Source organism: Cryptomeria japonica, chromosome 7 (genome assembly GCF_030272615.1).
Source record: "Cryptomeria japonica chromosome 7, Sugi_1.0, whole genome shotgun sequence".
NCBI lineage: Eukaryota > Viridiplantae > Streptophyta > Pinopsida > Cupressales > Cupressaceae > Cryptomeria > Cryptomeria japonica.
The window spans coordinates 600217729-600243549 of NC_081411.1; positions in this window are offsets into that span (position 1 = coordinate 600217729).

Here is a 25821-nt window from a genome sequence, read left to right on the forward strand (position 1 = left end):
TAATTTTAGATTTGTGGGTTTAGAACTATGCTTATTAGCTTGTGTTCAAGAAAACTATATGGTGAAATCATTGTGTTGGAAATAGTTCCTTTTTGGCCCAATATGGGTTTTGTTGGAAATTTATTTGAGGTTTTTGTTATTCCTCTATTCATTTTGGGTGTTTGAAACCCATTTGTGTTGGAAGGAACTATCCCCATCAAAGAAATAAAATAAAATGAAACCAAAACACTTTGCTTATAAACCTGATTTTTTTTGTAAATCAAAATTTATAAAGCAAATTCGATTTGGCATTTTTTTAAAAAAAATCGAATTGTGATAAAAATAAATAAATAAATAAATTATGTTGGGTTCAGAGGGCGGGGAGTGGAGCTCCACCCGCCTCCTCCTCCCCCTTTTCCCTTAACCTCGTACAGCCCATAGCCGGCAGAGGCCGCAGCTCGCTGCGACCCTCGTGGCGGCCGCAGTCCCTGCGTTTCCACCGCGGTGGCCGCAGGGAGCGGCAAACCCCGCGGTGGCCGCAGGGAGCGGCGAACCCCGTGGTGGCCGCAGGGTGCTGCATTCCCCGCGTGGGAGCCGCAGGTCCCGCGTCCATTGCGGCGGCGCCGCTGCGGCTAGGGTAAGGGCCCGGTTCCCCACGCGCCTTTTGAAATTTAGTTTTTAAAATGTTTTTTTTAATGTATTTTTTTTATTATTCAAAAAAATATATATATAATATTTTAATATTATTTAATGGTAATTTTTAATTAAGTTTTTAATTATGATTAATGTGGCACAATTATAATTAATGATAAATTTGATATTAATTAATTGTATAATGGAATAGATACGTTAATTAATATTCAATTTCATTTTATGATTAACGCACTTGTTCTAATTAAATTCTAGAGTTGCTAATTTCGCAAATTAAATATTAATAGGTTATATTTTGATTAATCTTGGATTAATAAATATATACCTTAATTAATAATTATTTGAGTAATTTTCTTTTATGCTCAAGGAAACCTTCTGTTAATCTGGAAATGTTAGAAATGACTATTTAACCCTTGGACATTATGAGTTTAAACGATGTGCTTTTGGAAATTTAATTATCATTTGGGAAAATTGTTTAGTTACTAATATTCTCATTTAGTAAAATGAATGGTTAATTTATATTTTTCCTCTGTTTGAGAAATAGACAATGGTACTATTGCAAATTGTGATATTGTATTCACCTTGCAATGATGATTTCCTGCTAGTGTATTTTTGGAAACATAGATTATGTAGAAAACTTGATCAACTTTTAATGTTTAGATCAATTCGGAAAAGGTTGTATCTGCTAAATATTACCTATGCAAGTTTAATTTCTGTATTCACTTTTGCTTATGTAATGGCAAGTCGTGCTTTGTTTGATAGGTCCCTGTCGTATGGATTGATTTGGGGTACCTGTTTCAGTCCTCGGTTCCGAGTTGACTGTTGTTTTGTTGTGGTGGTGGTGTATTTGGTCATATCCTCTATGTGGGTGTCGAATGATGATTCGTGGTTGACCTTAGTCGTTAGGTCTCTAGTTAGAGTACCGTTTGTCAGTGCACCTCGTATGAAGTCATGTTTGACCAAATGGTGGATTTCTCCATTTTGAACTCCGTTCGTCTGACCATGTCTATTCCTTGGTTTTTGAGTTCGTCTGAGTATAGTCTAGTGTCATATGGGAAAGTGGCTTCTGATTGGGGGACGCACCCAAAGTGGCTACTGGGTAACCCATCGAAAGTGAGTCTAATAAGTGATAACCTAACAGTAGATTAGGATGTAATCTCTAAGTAAGATAAATGTGCCTCACACATGGGATGAGTGCTAACATAGACTCGACATGTTGTGAGAAGGCCTGAAATGGCAAACCATCATCCTTGTCTTCACGAGAGGGTGTGTGGGTCCACATGAGGCTTGGATGGGCTGGAGGCTCGGATTAGGTTTCCAGGGTAACCCAATGTAGGGGCCGGGACCTATGAAGACTTGCCATGGTACCGTACCAGGTTGTGTGATGACACTTGTCCCTACGTTCGCTAGTGTGTTTGTCGTTTTGTCCTGTTAGGAGCATTTTTGTGGGTCGCCCTATTGTCTTTACCCTTGTGAGTACCTGGTTTCATGTTAGACCTTGGGTGGTGATGACTCAGTTTTGGGGATGCTCTCTTGGACCTTTGTATTAGCTTTGATTATGTTCAGCTGGATCCTTTTCTTTTCAGGGATCGTTTATGTATTAATTGACCGATGCGGTCACTTGTATATTGTTTATGTTTTGCCTTGGTGGAAGGATTGTAAATGGTGTAACCTCATGTATTCTTAACTTTATTAATTATCAGAGGGGTCTTGCAGTTGAGCAGACCCGGAGATGTAGCCCTTTAGGGGTGAACTTCGAGATCATTATGGTGTTATGTGATGTTATCCTCTTATGTTTCCCTTATTCAACTTTATCATGTATGAATAGCTTATGTTAGAATGTATAAGTGGATAGGATGGAATTAACTTTAAATGCTTATATGCAGTCCTTTCTTGAATGCCATTTTGATCGAATGCATAAGTGGTTTAGATGAGATTTATCGTAGATGCATGTATGCAATCATCTTTTAAAATGCAATAAATTGGAATATGAAAGAATGTAACTTAGAGTAATGGAATATATTCAGTTGTTGTTAAGGAAATTAAGTATGCTTGAAAAGATCTCATATGTTTATGATGAAATTCTAGTGTGTTAGAATATTAGATGTATGGCTTGTATTTTAATGAAAAGCTTGAATGAAGATTATGAATAGATCTTAATGGATGAATCTTTGCTTGTGATTTATATTTCCATCTTTTGAAAGTAATTATCCTTGTTTAAATATTATCTCGTTATAAGATAATCAGCTTATTGGATTAATTGTGTGAGTTAAGTGAATTGTGAAATTTAAGTAATCTCGTTGGGAAACTCTTTACGTGTTAGTTGATGTCTTCCGCTATGTAATTTGAATCTTTTATATCTTGTTTTATATTAATGTGGTGTAATTTAAAAAAAATAAAAATTATTGCACTCTATTCTTGTGTTCTGGCTTAATCCCTTCGAGGTTTCCTGGCGGGGCATTACAAGGCATGTCATTTTCTTCATCTTTTCTATTTTTTCTTTTAAATTAGTTTTATTTTCCTTCAAACAATGCCATTTTGAATATTACTTCAAAGAGAGGCAACATTTAGACACCTAAAATAATCCACCTATTGCCATATTATTCATCTACCGTGTTTTTACTAATCATTAATTACATCCATTTACAATATCATTAATAAATTATTTATCGATTTTATACATATTAAGACACCATTCAAGAATTTCCATTTTTCCTATTTAATTAAATATATTTTATTATTTAATTAAATATGAATTAATTATTTACTCATACTTTCCATCTATCTCTTCAGTCTTCATTAGAAAACTCAATTTTCATCCATCAACTAACTCTTCTTCATATTAGAAAATTCCTCTTTCATTAGTTAACCTAGTTTGTAGGTGGAAACTTGATGTGCATATTTACCCATTAATTAAATAAATTATTGAACTTATTCTCTCACCATTTTGAAATGGAAAAAATCTAATTTGTAGTTGAGTTGACTTCACACATTCTTTAGTTAAATCAAATCACCATCCTCATCTTCCATTTGACTTGGAAATCTATGAATAAAATTATTCCCTTAGTCATATCATCATTCACTCACTTGCATTCCTATTCATTCTATTAGTTATGTTGCAGATATTTAGCATACACATTCCTACAATAAATTAACATATCTTTTTTTTAATGTTTGCAATAGAGTTTTTAGACTAGGATTTCTCTTTATTTTTATTTTATGGTTTTTTAGCCTTTATATTTTCTAGTTTATTGAATTTGATTGCATACAACTATCATTGGTAGTGTTGAAGAGTTGAAGATGGAATCACTTATTGTTACATTTTTTCCAAGGAAATAAGGAGAAAATCCATAGATGAGAACTCAAAAAATGTCTTGCATGTTCAAGGAAGACCTAATGAAAAAGGTGGGTCTAAAGTGAAATAGAATAATTTCATATCCAACTCAAAAGGATGTTCAAAAAACCCCTAAAAAGAGAAAAGAAAAGTGTTGGAAATATAAAAAATAAGACATGTGAAGAAGGAATTAGAAACAATAAGAAGAGCTTCAAATATTCCTCCATAAAGAATTCCTTTGGTGATAATGATAGTCAATGCATTTTCTATTTCTATTAATGGTACCTATGAGGACTCTTGATTGATTTAGGTTGTTCCTACCATATGACACCTCACAAGGAGTGGTTTATATCATACCAAGTTTATGATGGGGACCTTTTCCTTGATGACAATAGTGCACATTGGGTTGTTGGTATGGGAAAGGTATAATTTTGTTTTAGTGATGGGAGGGTAAAATCTTTCAATAGTTTTATTTATCCTATGACTTTTGAGAAATCTTATTTTTGTATCCGACTTAAAATATTTTAAAATGTATGTGATATTTGATAAGTTATGTTGTCGATAGGTTGGAGGAGAAATTGTGTTATCTAGATGATCATGGTGTGGGATAGGCTTGATGCAACCATATTTTATAATTGTGTAGGTTGTAAAATTAGGATTTCACCAAATAAAAAAATAAAACCACTAGTATTACTTAATTTAACAAAAAATTACATGAGGGGTAAATCCAATAGATCTAGCCACAATTCAATTAGGAAAAGGGCTAAGATACTAATTATATTTACTTGCTTCTTTGCCTCCCCCTTTTGAGTTGAAATTTGATTTGAATTGTACAGTTTAAGGTAAAGCAATGGGTAATTGAAGTGAAATAGTAATAACAAAATTCTACAGATGTCAGACAGAGCCATAGACGAAGATCTAAGAAGAAGAATATGATTTGAACATGTTGCTAAAAATTCAAGCTGAATTGTCAAGACCAAGGTGGTAGGTTGCATTGGTCTTGTAACACTTAAACAGGCAAGTGGGACCTTTTCTAGATTAGGGAGATGCATAGTATCCACTATCAAAATATTAGGCAAATTTCTTGGGACCATGGTGGTAGTTTGTCTTGGTCCTCTACTTTTTACTCCTTCAAAATCTAAACTTGTTTGACATCTTCAATTCTATTAGAATCTTTGATCCCAACTCTTTAATCAATTTCCTACACACATAAAGAGAGAAAAGGGGGTTGTGGATAGGGGTTTTCCTTGGGTCAAACCTCAGTTTAGGAATTAACCTTGAAATTGAAATGGAAATAGAATTTAATTGCAGCAAGATGATTTCCTTTTGAGGGAAAGGCTAGATTTAAAATTGAATGCTTTTAACTGAAGTGTATACCTTGATGAAGCTTTCTTGAATCCTCACACAAGGGTTTTAGGATGTCATTTTTAATGCCTTCATATAATTTTAATCATGGATGTCATCTTGAATGCTTGAATTTGACTAAACTTCTCCTTCAATGATCAATGGATGCTTGATTACTTGATTGCTTGAATGAAATTTGCTAGAGTGTAATTGAGATATTGATTGAGGTTCTTAGGCTTCATTAGGTTTCAAATGGGAGGGGTAGGGCTCCTTTTATACTTAACCATCTGAAAATTATTTGAATTTCTGGAGCAAGCTGACACAAGACCTAAATTCCCACCCACTTGATGTGACCATTATGAGGATCAAATTTGGGTCCTGATTAGGAGGACCAGGGTAGTTTGGCACCATGATTCTTAGCTAGGAACAAGGCGCCCTAGTGCCTTGGTCCTAATAATTAGGACTCAACATTGGGGAAGAGATAAAAGAGAAAGTGAAAATGCAGGTTTTTGGGAGGTGTGAGCAAAATCAAAGAAAACATCGTGCACTGAAAGACAGAATGCCAATGTGAGGTCTAGGTGAGGATGAAATTGTATGTGGATGCAATTTACGATGCTACATTTAGCCCTCACTTTAGAGGGAGTATGAGACTACACCCATACTCATGATAAAGTACAAAGTTGCATTGAAAAACTTTCACCAAGATATCGTAGTGACAAGACACACCAAGTCTCAAGAGAAAAATTTCCACGCTTCATTGTGGGTTGGTAAAGGTTTATGATTAATCATTATAATAGTTTCATTATGAGAGAATTTCAAACATTTATGAATTGTAGAAGGGATATTTTTCATGGAAGAGAGCCAAGGATGTCCCAACTTCCTACAAAATTGATTTGATTCAAGAATAATGGTAAAGGTGACATCTAAGCACTTAGTACCAACCTCAATAGGAAGAGTAATAGAAACAATAGTAGGGATACAAAAACCATCAAACACCTCAACTATAACATCAGATTCATCATATATTACTTGATTCAATTGTTGATGTTCTTAAGTAATCATATTCATCATACATAATGGATCAATGAGCACTTCTTGTGAAAGTTTGTCTTTAATCTTCGTATTAATATATAATGGGTCATCAAGTGTAGTAATAGTCTCACTAGGATCAAAGGTAATGCACATGTCTTTTGTAGGTTTAGGTTTGTCAACGAGGTTCACAATATTATTATATTTTAAACCAAGTTTATTAGGGGAGAAATAAATTGGCTCAAACTCAACAACATTGGTAGAATGGGAAGGTGATGGAGTGGTGAAGATATGGAGGTTTTGATTAGGAGGAGCTACAACCTTATTTCCTTTGTCATTCACACCAACTATGGATATAGTATTGTTATCAATAATGTCTTGAATCTTATTCTTCAACTAGTAATATTTATCGGTGGCATGACCTAGTTGACGATGATATTGACAAAAAAATTTAGGATCATGGGAAGCTAGCAATGGTTTAAAATGGTCAATTGGTTTGATGGGAGGAAGTTGCAAAACATTATCATTCCTCAACCTCAACATTATACTATGCAAAGATTGACAAAGAAGAGTTAATACTTTTCTAAAGTATTTGGATAAAGGGGCCACACCTAGTGTTGTGGCTGCCAATTGAGTGTTGATGTTGTCATTTATCTTGATAAAACCTTTGTTGGGTTTGAACTTCATAAATTATTATTGAGCACTCTCATTCTTATCAGCCGAAGCCATATAAAAGGATGATTCAAATTGACTCGCTTGAAGCTGATAATTATGAAGTATTGCACACAATTGCGTAAACAAAGCAAACTTAAAAAATAGAAGCTTATCTCTTACATCCTTTTGTAAACTAGCAATACAAATTATTTGAACATCATGATCAGGTACAAGAGAAGCGAATTGTGAATGCAAATGTTTATAGCTACCAATGAAATCAGTCACTTTTTCTTTAACTCCTTGCTTGCAATGAGTCAAATCAGTCAAAGTAATCTTAAGACCAATGTTATTATGAAATTATTGAAATGAAATCATTAGAAAATTGTTGAAAAGAAGTAATAGAATAAGGAGACAAAGAATAATACCATTGCATAGTTTTATCCTAAAGGTTTGAGTAAATAGTTTTTCCACGAGTCTTTGATCATGAGAGAAATCACTACACAAGGTTTGAAAGGTCTTCACATGAATCAAGGGGTCACCTTTTCTATTTTATAACTCTAATTGGAGAATTTCCATATTCTTAGGAGGAATCTTACAAACAATCTCATTAGAGAGTGGGCTTGCTACAACAAATGTGGGAACATTGACTTTGGATTGAGTAAAAGAAGCCAATTTTTGTTGTAAGGAGGAGACAATTTGAGCTAGGTTATTGATAGTTGCTTTAGTGGATGGATTGGAATTCAAATATTATATTGTGATAAAGGAGTAACATTGTTGTAAGTAAATGGAAGTTGGGAATAAGGAAGTGGAACATTATGGTATGTTGCTATGGGAGATGGTTGTTAAATAAATGGAAGACTCACAGAAGGAGGTATGTAATGATATTGATTAATAAGATTGCCCCCATGATTAACATGTGTAGGATTAACATTTTGTGTGGAAGTAGTCACGATAGAAGATGATAATGTATGAATAGGAATGGAATGGTTAACTTGGTTAGTGGGTTGAGAGTAAGCAAGGACTTCGACACAACTTTTGATTGGTAAAGTATTGGTATTAACAATATGAGCAAGACCACACAATAAATCCACACCTATCTTATCACTTTGCACCATTCTTTTCAATCCTTCAATCAAGGGGATTGCCTTACTATCCAGGTATTATTGACCCATCCATTGTTGAATATTTTCAAATTCATTATCAATATTCTCTAATTATTCAAAACTAACCCTAGTTAGTGATTCATCTTGATTGTGAGAAGTATGAGATGAATGGGGATATGTGATGTCATTTGTTGGATTAGATGAAGCACCAATATTCACATGGAAAATGTTAGTCCATTGAGGCTCCATATCCTTAGTGTTTAAGCCTTGGAAAGCCCTAAGTCTATAACTTCTTCTCATTGGAATATTGTGTATAGGGCTAAGGGTAACAAAACTCATGCACAAAGAGGGAAAAATGAATGAAAAGATTTGAAACAATGATTAAACAATGTAATTTTCTTGTAGAATGATTGAATAACCAATGAATTAAACAATGTGAATTATGATATTGAACATTGGATGCATCTAAATTTGAACATAACATATCATAGCAATCAAATCTAAATATACAATAAAAAAATTGTGCAACTCACAAGTCAATTTTAGAAGAATAAATTAGGGTTTTTTATGAAATTAACCTCTAAATTTATGTAATTCAATTGAATATATATGATCTATGGGTGCAAATATGAATATTTAAGTGCCTACAATCAGACCTAAGACAATAAATTAGAAATAAGCAGGAAAGAAGATGGGCTCACCAAAATGTATTGGTTGTAAAAGTAGGATTTCACCAATTAGGATAATAAAACCACTAATCTTACTTGATTAACCAAAACATTAAAATATTGGTAAATCCAATAGATCTATCCATAATTCACTTAGGAAAATAGCTAAGATACTGATTAAGTTTACTTGTTTGTTTGCCTCGCCCTTTTGAGTTGAAAGTTGATTTGAATTGTAAACTTTAGGGTAAAGAAATGGGTAATTAAAGTGAAATAGTAATAATAGAATGTTACATATGTTATATAAAGTTGTTAGTCCCAACCGGTGCTGAGAGGGGAGGGGTGAATTAGTACTTTACCATTTTTGCACAAACTAACTTAACATTCATCAATACAAGCAATTCCTGCAAAAGAATATGCAAGCATGAAAAGATACACAGTGACACCAAGATTTATCTCGTGGAAACCCAAATGGGATAAAACCATGGTGTGAGTAGGAACTCACAAAATTTGTGCTCTTCTAGAGTACGCCCCGTAAAGAGCCATCCATGTTAGGAGATTACAAAGACACTATTAGGTGCCACCTGGTTAAGGGATTTTGATTAAGGCCTGTCAGTGCCTTTACCTAGTTAAAGGTAGCCTTGTTAAAGGTCTTAGGATCATCAATTAAGATGACACCTGGTTAAGGGATTTTATAATGGGACCTATTAAAGTCCACTCGGTTAAGGGATTTTGAGTTGTAATGGTTAGAAAGCAACAAAAAGATGATCTGTTGGACTAGCTACTAATTGCTTGATCAAATCACAATGAAAATAATACTCCATTCATATCAGTTGTGTTTGCTCTGCACAACATCGGTTTCCTATTTGTACCTTCAACTCTGCACTTTGTCAGTTCTCTGACCCTCGACTCTGCACTCTGTCAGTCCCCTTACCCTTGGCTTTGCACTCTGTCGGTCCTCTTTACCCTTGACTCTACACTCTGCCGGTCTACCTCATACACTCTACTCTGCTAAAATCTTTTAGCACTTCCTCACACTCTACTCTGTACTTTTTGGATCGCCTTGCACATGATCTGTACTTTGCAAATTTTACGATCAAGAATATTTTGATTGAACTCAAAATACTTTATACATTCTTTGTTGTCATCTTCAAGTGTTTCCTTAATCAATGCAATCACAGATTTTGGTAGATTTAGAATTCAAATATTTGCACTCTTGCTCTGCACGCCATGCAATAATTCCACTAACTACTCCACCAATTCTACCACCACATCCCCCAAAAATAGTGACTTTTGGGTCGAGTTCAGTCTTGTAAATACAAACGAGAAAATCCGCAAGTAATCACGGTTTAATTGCATGATGACTGAAGTTGACTTCACCAACCTTTAGTTTGGCAAGACATAATATCACCAACTCACCTTTTGCCACTGCAACTGAATAACAGATCACCACTCTGAGATTTATGGTGATCACCTATCTTCCTTTTGCCTCACTGGTGTACCAGTCTACCACTGCGCTCTACATTACCGGTTCAACCTTTGATTTCCAGTTTGTTGTGCTTACATCAAGTCTCTTTTCTTGTTTGCCAATGAGGTTTCGATTTTCATACAACCTCAAGCCTTCTTGTCTAAATCAACTTTTATGAATTCATCATCATCAGAATGACCAACCTGGAGATCTAACCTCAACACCGATCTTCTTGAGTGACAGACTGGTTGGCTTAGTATGTCTTCCCTTGAGCTGATTGAACCTTGGTCATCAGTCTCTTATGTTGTTACCATGTGTTTACAAGTCATCACTTTTACTACTGCACTCCATCGGTCAATGTTAGACATCAATGATAAATCTCAGTGCATATACCAGTTCTCTGGATTAACCAGTTTTGTCAATGCGAACAATCTCCCCCTTTGGCATTGATGGCAACACTTTAGAATCTGTCTTATCAGTTGCATGTACTTTCTTAATTTTTCTCTTTATTTTTGTACTGGTCGTTACTTCTTCTCTGAGTAATGAATATCTCCCCCTAACACTGGTAATACCATGTTTTAGCAACTTCAGCTCAATCACTACTTACCAATGCTTAAACAATAATCATATCTCCCCCTCTGACAACAATACCAAAGATGTATTTCAGTACACTAATCAAGATTGCTCCCCCTAACCAGAGTAGTCCACACTTATCAATGTAGTCTTAGAGATTTTTCATAAAGAAATCATACCAGATTGATATAGAGCCCTTTTTACCTACTTTACTGCAGGTAGGGGCATCACCCCTAGCTTACCTCTGAGGTATTCAAAGGTATCCTTTTGTAGTGGCTTGGTGAAGTTATCAACCACCTGATCTTTTGTTGGTATATAATCCAACCTCACTTCATTTTCTTGAACCTGTTCCCTGAGATAGTGATATTTGATAGCTATATGTTTTGTCTTGGAATGTATCACCAGATCCTTGGATACATTGATGGCACTGGTATTGTCACAATGAATCACTACCAGTCTAGTCACCTTTTCTTGGATACCTTCCAATAATTGCTTGATCCATACTATCTATGTGTAGTTGATTGCAGCAACCACATACTCTGCCTCAGCTATGGATTGAGAGATGTCGTTTTGTTTCTTGCTTGTCCATGACACAATCCTATCTCCAAGAAAAAATGCACCTCCACTAGTTCTTTTTCTGTCATCAATGTTCTCTGCCCAATATGAATCAGTGAAGACACTTAAGCTGAAGTCTCCCTTATGTGGATACCAGAGACCATACTCATTAGTCCCCTTTAGGTATATAAATATTCTCTTGACTGCCACCATATGAGTCTCTTTTGGATTTGCAAAAAATCTGGCAACCAAGCCAACAACTTGTGCTATGTTCGGTCTACTGTGTACTACATATTGTAACTTACCAATCATGGATCGGTACAATGTCTCATTCACTTCATGAGCCTCATCATTTTTGGAGAGCTTGCAACCTATAACCATTGGAGTTCCAACAGGTTTGCAATCTTCCATTCCAAACGTCTTCAAAATTTCCTTTATGTACTTAGTTTGGCTAATGAATATGTCATTCTTTAGCTGTGAGACTTGCAGGCCGATGAATTTTTTTATCTCACCGATCATGGACATCTCAAATTATTCCTTCATTTTTTATGGAAAGCCTCTACTCATCTCATCATCTCCTCCAAAGATGATGTCATCTAAAAATATTTCAGCAATTTGATATTTTCTTTCTTCTCTGGTCTTTAGATATAGGTTATTGTTATCATCGATTCTCTTAAACCCTATGCTTAATAGATATGAGTGCAGCCTCTCATACCAAGCTCTTGGTGCTTATTTTAGCCCATATAGAGCCTTCTGCAACCTCCATACCATATTTCTTCCATCTTCAGATGCAAACCCTTGTAGTTGCTTTATGTATACTTCTTCCTCTAAAACACTGTTCAAGAATGCCGATTTGACATCCATTTGGTAAGCTTTGAAATTTTTGTAAGCAGCATAGGCCAACAAAATTCTGACCCCTTCTAGCATGGCCATTGGTTCAAAGGTTTCTCCATATTCCAAACCTTCTTCTTGAGCATAGCCTTTGCAAACTAATCTTGCTTTGTTTCTTACCACTTGACCAGTTTCATCCATTTTGTTTCTAAACACCCATTTGGTACCTATTACATTTTTGTTTTCCAGTCTGGGCACTAGAGTCCAAGTTTCATTTTTCTCAATCTTCTCCTTTTCCTCCTCCATGGATTTGATCCAGTCATCATCTTTTAGAGCCTCCTTTGTTGTTTTGGGCTCAATTATGGAGAGCATACATGCATTTTCTCTTGTTCTTCTTCTAGTCAGTACTCTTGCATCTTTGTCACCAATGATATTTTTAGTGGAGTGATTGTTTCTGACATACTTTGCTAGTATTGGTTCATTTCTTGGAGCTTCTTCTACCAGTTGTGCAGGTTCTACTTCACAAGATTCTTCATTTTCCACTACAACAGGATTCTCTTCAGTAGGTTCGACTGGTGCAGTGTACTCGAATCCTTTATAATCCTCTGGTTCACTCTTCATGTTGTCCTGTTCATTTTTCTCAAAGAACTCATCTACTTTGACATTTGCACTTTCCATAATCTTGTCGTTCCTTTTGTTCAAAAACCAGTATTCTTTACTCTTTGTGGAGTTACCTAAGAAGGTTCCTTCATCACTCTTGGGATCAAATTTTCTAGAGTACTCATCCCTCTTGATATAGCACCTACTTCCAAATACTTTGAAATAATAGACATTAGGTGAGTATCCACATCATAATTCATAGGAGTTTTATTTGTCCCTTTCTTTACCTGTATCTGGTTCAAGGTGTACATAGCAGTGCTCACTGCTTCTCTCCAGAAGATATGTGGAATATCCTTCTGTATCATCAGAGTCCTCGCACAATCAATAAGAGTTATGTTTCTTCTTTTGGCAACCCCATTCTGCTAATGTGTTATGGGTGCAGAAATTTGTCTCATAATCCCCTGTTCATCACAGTAATTCATAAACTCTTGAGAGGTGAGCTCTCCTCCTCTATTTGATCTCAGATATTTCAGATTCTTACCGGTTGTTCTCTCTACTCGAGCCTTGAAGACTTTAAACATGTGAAAGGCTTCTAATTTTTCTTTCAAGAATATAGCCCATATCATTCTTGAGAAGTCATCCACAAACAACATGAAATACCAGTCTCCATAGAAACTTTTGGTTCTCATAGGACCACACAGGTTTGTATGAACTAAGTCCAGCACATTTTCAAATGAAAAAGATTTGCTGCTGAAACTAGACCCAGTCAACTTTCCTAGTTGACATTGTTTACGCATAGCATTTTTAGGTTTCACAATATTAGGCATACCTCTAACAAACTTAGTCTTGCTAACTTTTTCTATGCTATCAAAGTTAACGTGACGCAGCCTTTTGTGCCACAACCAACTATCTTCTACTTTTTCCATTCGACAACTACCTATTGTGGTGTCTAGGTGAAACAGATTGCCTCTAGACTGTTTACTGGTAGCAAACAAACTTCCTGATTTGTCATTTATTTTTCAAATTCCTTCATTGAATTCTAACCCGTAACCCTTATTGTTAAGTTGTGCAGCACATAACAAACTATATTTTAGCCCTTCTACCCAATAAAAATCTTCACAATTTTTTTTATCATTTAGGGCTATGGATCCCTTACCTTTTACCGCACAAGGAGCACCATTTCCGAATCTCACTGTTCCTCCATTGCAATCCTCCATGCTAAGGAATTTGTTTATGTTACCAGTCATATGGTGAGTGCAACCACTATGAATTACCCAGTCTCCACACTGGTTTGAACTAGAAATTAGTGCCATATCACCTTCCTCTGTGTTATCTTTCTTTACTACCAGACATGCAATTCCATCCCTATCAGATCCTTCTGATTCTTCATCAGTAACTCCTTCTTCTGCAAGATAGCACTCCTTGTTCTTGTCCTTGTAGCTTCTAAAGTTACCTTTCCTATGATTGTCAGGACATCTGGATGCAATATGACCTATTTTATTATAGAAGACGCACTTCAAGGGAAGTTTACCTTTATAGTTTCCTTTTCCTCTTGGCAGTCTTCTTGCCAATAGAGCTTCAATCTCATCTTGTTCTTGTTCTTTAGATAACAGGTTGTCATTTTCATGAGAATGACCAGTTCTTATAGTAGAACTACTTCTAGTTTCTTTTCTTCTCCTTGTTGGTGCATGCATCATGGAAGCTTTGAAGGCTACATCAATCTTTGGTACATTGTTATCATAGTTGCTTAGCTCGAAGGCAGTTAACTTTCCAATCAGTGAATCAAGCAAAACATTATCTGTTCCCAAGGATCCGAGTTCCTGAATTGAAGAAACTCTTATGGCATATTGTGATAGCAAGGTCCTCAATATTTTACTAACCACATCATCTTCTTCAAGCTTTCCTCCAACACTTCTGATGAAATTTACTACATCCTTTATCCTTTTACTATATTGTTCTATATTTTCTCCTTCTTGCATCCTCATCTCATCAAATTTTAATCTCAAGCTATCCACTTTAGCCTTTTGAACATGAGGATCTCCTCCATAAACTGTCTTCAGCTTATTCCACATCTAAAAAGTTGTTTTCAAATATTGAACCTCAACATACTCATTATCAAAAAGAGTGCTAGCAATCAGATCCATAGCAGTAGTATTGTCTTGCCTTTCTTTGATCTGATCTGGAGTGAGAACCCCTGAAGGTTCATTATACTCTATGATTACATGATTCCGGTAATGTTCTCCTAGGGTTCTTAGATAAAGCTTCATTCTGCCATGCCATAAGGTGTAATTCTCCTTAGAGAACTTAGGACCCTCCTTTCGCATAATCTTGGATCCTTCCTTAAGCTGTTAAGCTTCTTCCAAGTCTAAGGACCTGATGCTCTGATACCAATTGTTAGTCCCAACCGGTGCTGAGAGGGGAGGGGTGAATCAACACTTTACTAGTTTTGCACAAATAAAAACTTTTAACTCAAGTCCGCACTAGTTTAACATTCATCAATATAAGCAATTACTGTAGAAGAATATGCATGCATGAAAAGATACACAGTGACACCAAGATTTATCTCATGGAAACCTAAATGGGAGAAAACCACGGTGTGAGTAGGAACTCACAAAATTTGTTCTCTTTTGGAGTATGCTTGGTAAAGAGCCATCCCTATTAGGAGATTACAAAGACACTATTAGGTGCCACCCGGTTAAGGGATTTTGATTAAGGCCTGTCAGTGCCTTTACCCTGTTCAAGGTAGCCTTGTTAAAGGTCTTAGGATCATCAATTAAGATGACACCTAGCTAAGGGATTTTACAATGGGACCTATTAAAGTCCACTCGGTTAAGGGATTTTGAGTTGCAATTGTTAGAAAGCAACATAAATATGATCTACTAGAGTAGCTACTGATAGCTTGATCAGATCACAATGAAAATCATTCTCTATTCATACTGGTTGTGTCTTCTCTACATAGCACCGGTTTTCTGCTTGTACCTTCGACTCTGCACTCTATTGGTTCATTGACCCTCGACTCTGCACTCTGTCGGTCCCTTTATCCTTGGCTCTACACTTTTTCAGTCCTCTTTACCCTCGACTTTTCACTCTGCTAGTCTACCTCATACACTCTCTGCTCTACTAAAATCTTTTAGCACTTCCTCACACTCTACTCTGCACTTTTTGGATCACCGTGTACATGATCTGTACTTTGCAAATTTTATGATCAAGAATATTTTGAATGAACTCAAAATACTTCATACATTCTTTGTCGTCACCTTCAGGTGTTTCCTTAATCAATGCAATTACATATTTCAGTAAATTTAGAATTCAAATCTTACCGCCCTTGCTCTGCATGCCATGCAAAAATTCCACCAACTACTCAACCAATTTTGCCACCGCATCTGTCATAACCCTCATTTTGGACCTTGATATGACTTGCTATTATTATTATTATTAGTAGTAGTAGTAGTAGTAGTAGTAGTAGTAGTAGTAGTAGTAGTAGTACTACTACTACTACTACTACTACAATATTAATTTTATGAGTAATGTTAGAAAGAAAATATAAATTGAAATGAGGTTGAAGTTTTTAAATAAAAAAAAGAATTAAGTGGTGACACACACATGAGGTCATAATTTATTTGAAAATTGCTTATTTTCTCAATATCCTAATTGAGCACATGGTGTAGGAGAAATAAGAAGATTCTAGAAAAGAAATTTAAAATTTAAAATATTAAAGAATAAATATTATATTTAGCAAATATATGACATGGGAGTTACAAAATTATTCTATGACAAGAATAATTCTATTCATGGCATTTTTATGACAAAGGAGTTGCAAAATGCATTTTTGGAGGAGAATTCAAATTTGAATTTTGAATGCATGGTCAAATGTAACCCCCACTATGACAACAATCATTTTTGCATGAAATTAATTTAGAAATTGTTTATTTTCTCAATATGCTATTTAGCACATGTTGTAGGAGGAAATGAGAAGGTTCTAGAAGAGAATTTCAAATTCAATTTTTTTGCATGTAACCCCCACTATGACAATTAATCATTTCGCTTGAAATTATTTTGGGAAAAGAATATGGAAATCAATTAATTTCTTTTGTAGTGGGAAAATGACTCTCTTTTCTATATATTGAGTTCTAAATTTTTGAAAAAGAGAATTCATTATTTTTTGGATGATAAAGTAGTCTTGAAATTCTTATGAATTTATTTTCAATGCCATGTTAGTTGTAGGAGAAATTTTGTAGATGTGTTGCAGGATTTTGAAGAAGATAATTACCAAGCTTCAAGGAGGAATTGAAGGAGGTCAGCAAGGTTCTTCATTCAAATCTAGGTTCCCCTCTTGCACATTCATTGCTTGCTTTTTCTTTTCAAAGAAAATCTTCTTCTCGTCTCTTTCAAAATTTTGCACATAAGAAAGTTTATATTTTAATTTTATTTTTTTGAAAGAAATCTCTTTTATCCATTTCAGATTTTTGCAAGGATATCTTTTTTCAGTTTTTATTAATTGATTTAATCAAATACATGTAATAAATTGTTTTTCTATCCAAAAATAGAAAAAAAAAATCTTATTTTTTATTCTACATGTAGGAAATAAATTGGTCAATAGATTTCTTTAAAAATATGCATATACAAATTCGAATATTGTTTGATCTGAAATCTTTTCCTCAATCCACTTTCTTTATTTTATAAAAAATCAGATTTTTTTTAGAATGGAATATATATATTAGAATAACTTGAACAAAAATAAATCTATTGCCAAAGTAATATAAAATCAAAATAAAGAAAATACAAATAGAAATATATTCATCTTTGTGTATGTTAGATAAATACCCATCTCTGTGGATTTTAGGAAAATATTCATGTGTGGATTTTAGGAAAACATTCATCTTTGTGCATTACAGAAGAAAAAAAAAAAGTTCATCTCTCTACTTTTTAGAAACATATTCATCTCTTTGGATTTTTAGGAAAAAAAAATATTATTCCCTGTGCATGTATGAATTTAAAAAAAAAAAGAGTAAATCTTGCCTTGATTAATAAATTAGTACATTTCCCTTCAAATATATATTATATATTGAGTTAGGAATTGTTTTATTAAAATTGAATTATACTTTAGGGTTTGTAATTAAATTTTATGTGTTTAATTTTAAAATTAAAAATGTTTTATAATATTGAAAGTTATTTTGAATGATTAAAATTAATAAGCTTATAGTTCTTGAAATTTAATTATGCACTTGGTGATTAAAAAAATCATTTAGGATTAGTTTATAATTATAAATTTTAATAATTGAAAATTAATCAAATTTAGTGATGGATTTATTTATTGAGGTCTATTTAATGAAAAATGGTTTTATTTATTGATATCTATTTAAAAGGGATTAATGAGACCTATTTATAATCTAACCTTATTAAAATTAATGGAAATGTGTTTAAAATATTATCTCTAGTTTTAGGAATTAGATTATTAATATATTAAAGGAAAATTTAAGTGAAAAGGGTCTAACCCATATTAATGGATACCTTATTGGAGTTTTAATTATGGAAAATTAAGTTGCAAATTTGAACTCTTTTTAAATTCTAAAGAGTTAATATCTCCCCAATGATGGTAAAAGAGTCCCTTGGGTTTTGAAAAGATAAATATTGTATAAGGCAAAAGGGTTGATTAACACTTGATAATTTCAATAGATAATCGAGCATTAAGAGATCTATCATCTTGAATTAATCCTTCTTAGGATGTAGATATAATAGTTAAATCTCCTTATTAAACAAATTAGTTTGACTTAGGAAAAACAAAGCAAAGGAAAATGTTATTGCACCAATGATACACTTATTCCAAAGTTTTGGATCTTTTCATCAAATAAATAAATCCTAATAGTAAGTGGGTTCCCTCAAGACATTCAATACATTTCAAATATTTAAGTTCTTTAATTATTGGATTTCAAAACTAACTTTTGTATATTTCAATTAGTACAAGTATCAAATGTTAAAGGAATTTACCTAACAAGTAGATGTGTTTAGATTCATAGTAACCTTTTTAGGTATTTCAGCAATATGAGTTAATGTTAGACAAAGTTTTGCCTCAATTTGAAAGGTTGATTATTTGATTTGTTTCTTTATTAGATTCCAAGATATGAGTATATAAGGCATTGTGAATAGTCACTTCTTTTAATAGTTAAAATCATTTACCTTCTAGCTAAAAGAAACATAAGACTAGTAAAAAGGAAAAGTTACACTTAATAATACAAGTAATTAGTAAGGATAAATTTAATTAACATTAAAATTAGAGGTAAATTGCATAGTTAAATATTCATATGGTAATAGTATTAATTAGGATGCAAATAGAGTTTATTCAAAACCGAAATTGTTTTAGCAAATGAGTTTCAAGAAACCTATTCCGTGATCACTTAGAAAATTAAGTAACAATTCTAATTAAGGGTAACTTAAGGAGCAAACATTAGCTCCCTTTGAAGTATTTGAAATTGATAAAGTTCTTATTTGTAGAATGTATCCAACGATAAAGTTAATGTTACATCAAGTGGAAGGAGTAATTAGTTATCACTTTATAATCTTGCAAAGGTATTAGTTCAAAGGCAACTAGAAGTTTATTGATTAGAATTGTTTATTAGGAGACTTAGTATTATTTACTTGGTTAACTAGCAAGTGTTTATACTCTTGTCTAATCTCTTTCTCAAACAATTAGTAACTGAGAATAATGTGGTTAATTTGAAGCTTATTGTTGAATACTTGTTTCCTTTTCCCTTCAACAAGTGAGTATTAAATTTATTTCCAAAGTATAATTATTTGATAATTTAAATTCTATTTCAAGCAATTTAGTACCTTTAAAGTATTATGATTCACATTTAAAGTAGTGTTATCATTTGTAGATGAAATTTTTATTACTTCATATGGAAGAATTAGTTGGGATTATAATTAAGTATTTTTCACTTCAAACAAGTAGGTGTTAAAATTCATTTCCAAATTCTTGCTATTCAATCATTTAATTTTCTTTCAAACTTAATTGTGTAATGGTTTGTCCAAAACCATTATATCTTGCAAGTGATTCAAATCATTTTCATAAGTTATCTTTGAAAGTATCATGGTTTCCAAGCAATTAGTAATTTCATGTATTTAGTTGAAGTTTTCGAATTTTTAATTATCATAACTTTCCTTCGGAGAAATTACTATTCCAAGTAGTCAATTTTTTTATGTTCCTTTCAATTACGTAAAATTCATACTTTAGTTTTTAAATTCAAGAGATAATTTCTTGTAAATAATAGTTTCTTTTTCATAATTGTATTGGTATATTGCTTCATTTAAGATTCATGAATTCAAATTTAAATTCCTAGTTACATAACTAAACAAGATGAGTTGAAACCAAAAATTAGCGGCGTTCGGTATTTATGGTGCCTCTGGGTCACACTTATGGGTAATGTCATCATGTTGAACTACTGCACTTAACGCCTAATAAAGCTGCAATAATGACATCTGTGGCATCATCCCTCTAAATCCCCGGGGAGAAATAAGGGTCATTTGGAAGTTAAAATCCAAGGGGTGGGTAATCCCCCTTGGATCGATAATCTAAAAAGATTAATTTTTAAATGAATTTACATCTGATCAGTTGAACTTTAGATAACCCCATTAGGGTTTGGATGTGTGTGAAGATCTTGAAAATTTATTTTTATCTTGATTATTTCAATGGATGTTAATGGAATAAGGGTGATATATTTAATAGAAAATAGGACTTAGTTGTTTAGGCCACAAGAAAAAGGCCATCTTGAGCCTTTTTTTTTATAGAGCTACCATCGTGGGTAGCAACCGCAGAGAAACTGTCTGGGACATTGATCCTAGAAAGGGTTGCGTACCCACCAAACAGTTTACATTAAACCATAGTTAGAAACCAGAACTACATACTTTACGCTTTGATCTCATGCTGAAATGGGTATGTAGGCAGTCTAGGGATGAAGTTGTCCCTTGTACTCAGGCATTCAAGGATGGGGGTTAGGATTTGGTTATGGGTGAGTAGTTGGTTCTGGAAGCTCCTTAATCTTTTAATCAAATGGTGTAAATAATAATTGAAATGTTAAAATTAATTCAATGCATACTCAAAAGGAATCTCATATGGATTCGCTTGACTTCCCGAGGCTTTAGGCCAAATTCCGAGGTGGAACTCAAGCTTGTTAATGTAATTATTTGTATACTCCTAAGGACGGTGACCTCGGTGCACTCCTAGTAGGGGAGTGTAGTCTTTAGAGAGTGGCTCAGGACCCGGATGGTCTTGATGAGTCTAAAGTCTCTGGCCAGAGCATATCCTATTCTTATGAATAGATGCCTACCCTGTTTGGGTAGGTGCCTATTCTGGATTGGATAGATGGAACCTCTTGTCTCATATGGATAGATGCCTAACTCGTATGGTTAGATGCCTAGTCCTATATGGATAGATGCCTAACCCGTATGGTTAGATTCCTAGTCCCGTATGGATAGATGCCTAACCCATATGGATAGATGCCCATCCCGGTTGGATGGATGCCTATCTCATTTGGATAGATGTACCTGAGTATGTGATTGAATAAATAAATAAATAAGAATAAGTAAGAATAAGAAATCAATATTTATATATATTAAAAAGAAAAAAACTCAGTTGAATTTTTGGATTAAGTTAAGTGGGTTATTACATGTGGTATCAGAGCGAAGGTTCAAGTCTAGGCCTTGAGCTCACTTCAACTTATGCAATCTAGAAGAGTATCTTGGAAGTAGTAAAGATGAATTGTTATATCTTAAATCAAGAATTGAATAAGGGAATCAAATTTCAAGTGAACCTAAGTGACAGGGAATGTGGAAGAGGAAAACATACCACCACTACAAGGAGTCAAAGGGAAGATAACAATGATGAAAATCAACAAGACCAAGGGAATAATGGACTATGACTCGAAGCTATAACCAATTATTAACTAAGCAAAGAGATGAGATCAACTCCATGGAACAATCAATGTGAGACCTTAGAGCAAGGCAAAATGACATCAAATAAATAGAAGTGGGATTGAAAATGAGAACTTGGCAACACTTGAATAAATGAGGAAAACAATATGTTGGAGCTATCTAAGGATTTCAAGAAAATTAACCAACCTAAGTTCGAAGGAAAGAAATGGGTGAAGGAGCTGAGGATTGGTTGAATGAAAAGGGAAAATACATTGAACTAAAGAACTTTAGTGAAACAATTAAGAACTTTAGTGAACTCACTAGAGATGCAACTTGATAGTGGACTAATACTAAGGAGAAAATGGGTATAACAAGGATATAATCACATGAGATCAATTTATTCGCCATTTTCATAAGAGGAGGCTATTACAATTATTCTTCAATGATAAGGTAACATAATTCCATAATATTTGACAAGGGACTTTGACAGTTCAACAATATCTAAGTAAGTTTGCCAAAATGTTAAAGTGTGTACCTATGTGTCAAAAGATGAGAAAGGTCAAATCAAAAAGTTCATTTTTGGGGCTCAATACCAACTTGGGGTAGAAGTTGATGTGCATAGACTCGTAGGCATGAAGGAAGTACCTGAAAGAACAAGAAAGGAAGATTCAAGACCTAGCAATAACAAGATAGAATTTTAAGATGAATCAATCATTCAAGGTGAAGCATGAATTCAAGGGAAATGCAAACTTCAACAAGGATCAATAGAATAATTTATCTGAAAGAAGCCACATCATATCAAAATCAAAGGGATGGATACAATACTAATAGGGGAAATTAAAATAAGATAACTTATCCGCTAAGGTTTGATGAAGTAAGGAATGATCCTCTTAGGAATCAGGGGGAATAATGATAGAGCCATTCAGAGTCTTGGAGAAGCGCCAATACCAATTGTGCAACAAAGAGATTGTTCTATTCAAGTATAATGGAATCAATATGATAAAAGGAATACTACATGGGAAGACTCAATTATGATGCAGTAGATGTTTTCACTTTCATTCTAAACATTATGAATTAGCAAACTCTTTTTTAGGTTATAATTGGTGCATTGGGACAATGCACAATTTAAGGGGGGAAGGATGTCATAACCCTCGTTTTGGACCTTGATATGACTTGTTATTATTATTATTATTATTATTATTATTATTATTATTACTACTACTACTACTACTACTACTACTACTACTACTACTACTATTATAATACTAGCATACATACCTTAAATTTTAATTTAATCTATATAAAGTACGCCGAGAGATATCCTTCTCCAGGCGCCTATTTGACTTTAGGGTGTAAAATTGATTGAAAATAGGTGCCTTGAGAAAGATATCTCTCAGAGTACTTTATATAGATTAAATTAAAATTTAAGGTATGTATGCTAGTGGCAGTCGCATGACACGACATGAAAAACATAAAATAAATGCGTTACATAATTATATAGTCTTTTTATTAAAATAAATTATATTATAATATTATTATATTATTACACAGAGATATATGAAATTTAATATATCTATTTAGACTATTTTTAATAATATTTATTTGTTGCAAGATCAAAGCAAATACTTAACTCTAAGATGTATTAAACTTTATTTAATGGCAAGTATTATGGTTATGGTTAGCATTAGGGTTAAGGTTAGTTTATGGTCAATGATAAGGTTTACATCATGATTTGGGTTAGGGTTTATATCATGGTTAAGGTCAGGGCTATCATTATGGTTTAATATTAGAGTTAATTTATTGTTAGGGTTAGGGTTTAGTGTCAGGGTTACAATTACGTTTAGGATTTACATCAAACATAGGGTTAGGAAAAGCATAGTTACAGTTAGGGTTAGGGTTAGAATTATAACTGGGGATATGGTTAGGATAAGGATTTGGTTTATGGTTATGTTTTGCATTAGAGTTAAGGTTAGCATTATGGTCAAGGTAATGGTTTACATCATGGTTAGGGTTATGATTAGGGTTAGGGTTTAAGGTTAGGGTTATGATAATGGTTAAGGTGTATATCATGGTTAGGGTTAGCATCAAGGTTAGGGTTATGGTTTACATCATGGTTGGAGTTGAAGTTAAGTTTAGGCTTAGGGTTAGATTTATGGTTAGGATTATGGCTAGGGTTAAGGTTTACATCATGGTTAGGGTAAAGGTTAAGGGTCAGTGTTAGGTTTAATGTTAGTGTTTATATCATGGTTATTGTTAGGGTTAGGATTTACATCATGGTTAGGGTTAGGTTTATTGCTTGGGTTAGGGTTTAGGGTTTGGGTTATAGCTAGGTTAGGGTTTATATCATGGTTAAGGTTAGGGTTATGGTTATGGTTTAATATTAGGGTTAAATTTATGGTCAAGGTTAGCATTTAGTGTTGGGGTTACGAATATGTTTAGGATTTACATCAAAGGTAGGGTTAGGGTAAGCATAATTACAGTTAGGGTTATGGTTAGAATTATAATTATAATTGGGGGTATGGTTAGGATTAGGATTTGGTTTATGGCTATGTTTTGGATCAAAGTTGATGTTATCATTATAGTCAAGTTTAACGTTTACATCATGGTTAGGGTTATGATTAGGGTTAGGGTTTAAGGTTAAGGTTATGATAATGGTTAGGGTGTATATCATGGTTAAGATTAACATCAAGGTTAGGGTTTGGCTTTGGTTTAGGATTATGGTTAGGGTTAGAGTTTATGATTATGGTTAGGATTATGGTTAGGGTTAGGGTTTAGTGTTAAGGTTAATTTTATGGTTAGGGTAGAGTGCCAAAGTTACAATTACATTTAGGGTTTACATCAAAGTTAGGGTTAGAAATAGGGTTATGGATAAATTACATAAATATTAGGGTTAAATTAGTATTAAGGTTCAATTCGGGTTATGGTTCAATTATGGTTAGGAATAAATTAGGATTAAGGTTCAATTCGGGTTAGGGTTAAGTTTAGGGTAGGATTATTGTTAGGGTTGGGGTTTAGGATTATGGTTAGGTTAGTGTTATGATCAAGGTTAGGGTAAGGATTAATATTAGGATTATGGTTTGGGTTTATGGTTAGGTTTATTGTTTACATCATGGTTGGGGTTAGTGTCATAGTTAAGATTATGGTTAGGGTCATAGTTAGGATTATGGCTAGGGTTAGGATTATGGATAGGATTTACTCTTAGGATTAGGGATCGGTTTTTCTTTATGGTTATGGTTAGGATCAGGTTTAGGGTTAGGGCTAAGGATTATTCTTAGGGTTAGGGTTTATGGTTATGGTTAGATTATGGTTAAGGTTTAGAGTTATGGTAAGGATTATGGTTAAGGTTATGGTTTACATAATGGTTGGGGTTAGGTTAATGGTCAAGCTTAGGGTTTACATCATGGTTAGGGTTAGGTTAATGGTTAAGCTTAGGGTTATCTTTATGGTTAGGATTATGGCTAGGACTAACGTTTACTTCATGGTTAGGGTTAGGCTTAAGGGTTGTTGTTAGGATTAATGTTAGTGTTTATGGAAACAACTATCCAACCCCTATGATTCACTAAGATATTAGTACCCTTCATATATTATCAATACATTCTAATAGATGATTGGTGCATCCTAAGAGTTGTAGAGCCATTCCCTATTTGCAGAGTTAGGGTTTAGGGTTGTGATTAGTTCAGGTTAGGGTTAGGGTTAGGGTAAGGGTTAGGGTTAGTGTTAGGGTTATGATTAAGATAATGGTTTAGAGTTGTGGTTAGGACTATGGTAAAGTTTATGGTTTACACCATGGCTTGGGTTAGGGCTAGGGTTAATATTAGTATTATAGCTATAGAGTTATGGTTTACATCATGATTAGGGTTAGGGTGAACAGTTAGTGTTAGGATTAGTGCTATTTTTTACATCACGGTTAGGGTTAAGATTAGGGTTAATGTACACCATGATTATTGTTATTGCTAGGATTATGGATAGGGTTAGGGCCTAGGATTGTGGTTAGGTTTAGGGTTTGAATCATGGTTAGGGCTAGGGTAATGGTTTGGGAGAGGTTTTAGGATTAGGATTAGGATTAGGATGATAGTTAGGGTTTACATCATTAATAGGATTACCTAGGTTAGTTTAGGGCTAGGTTAG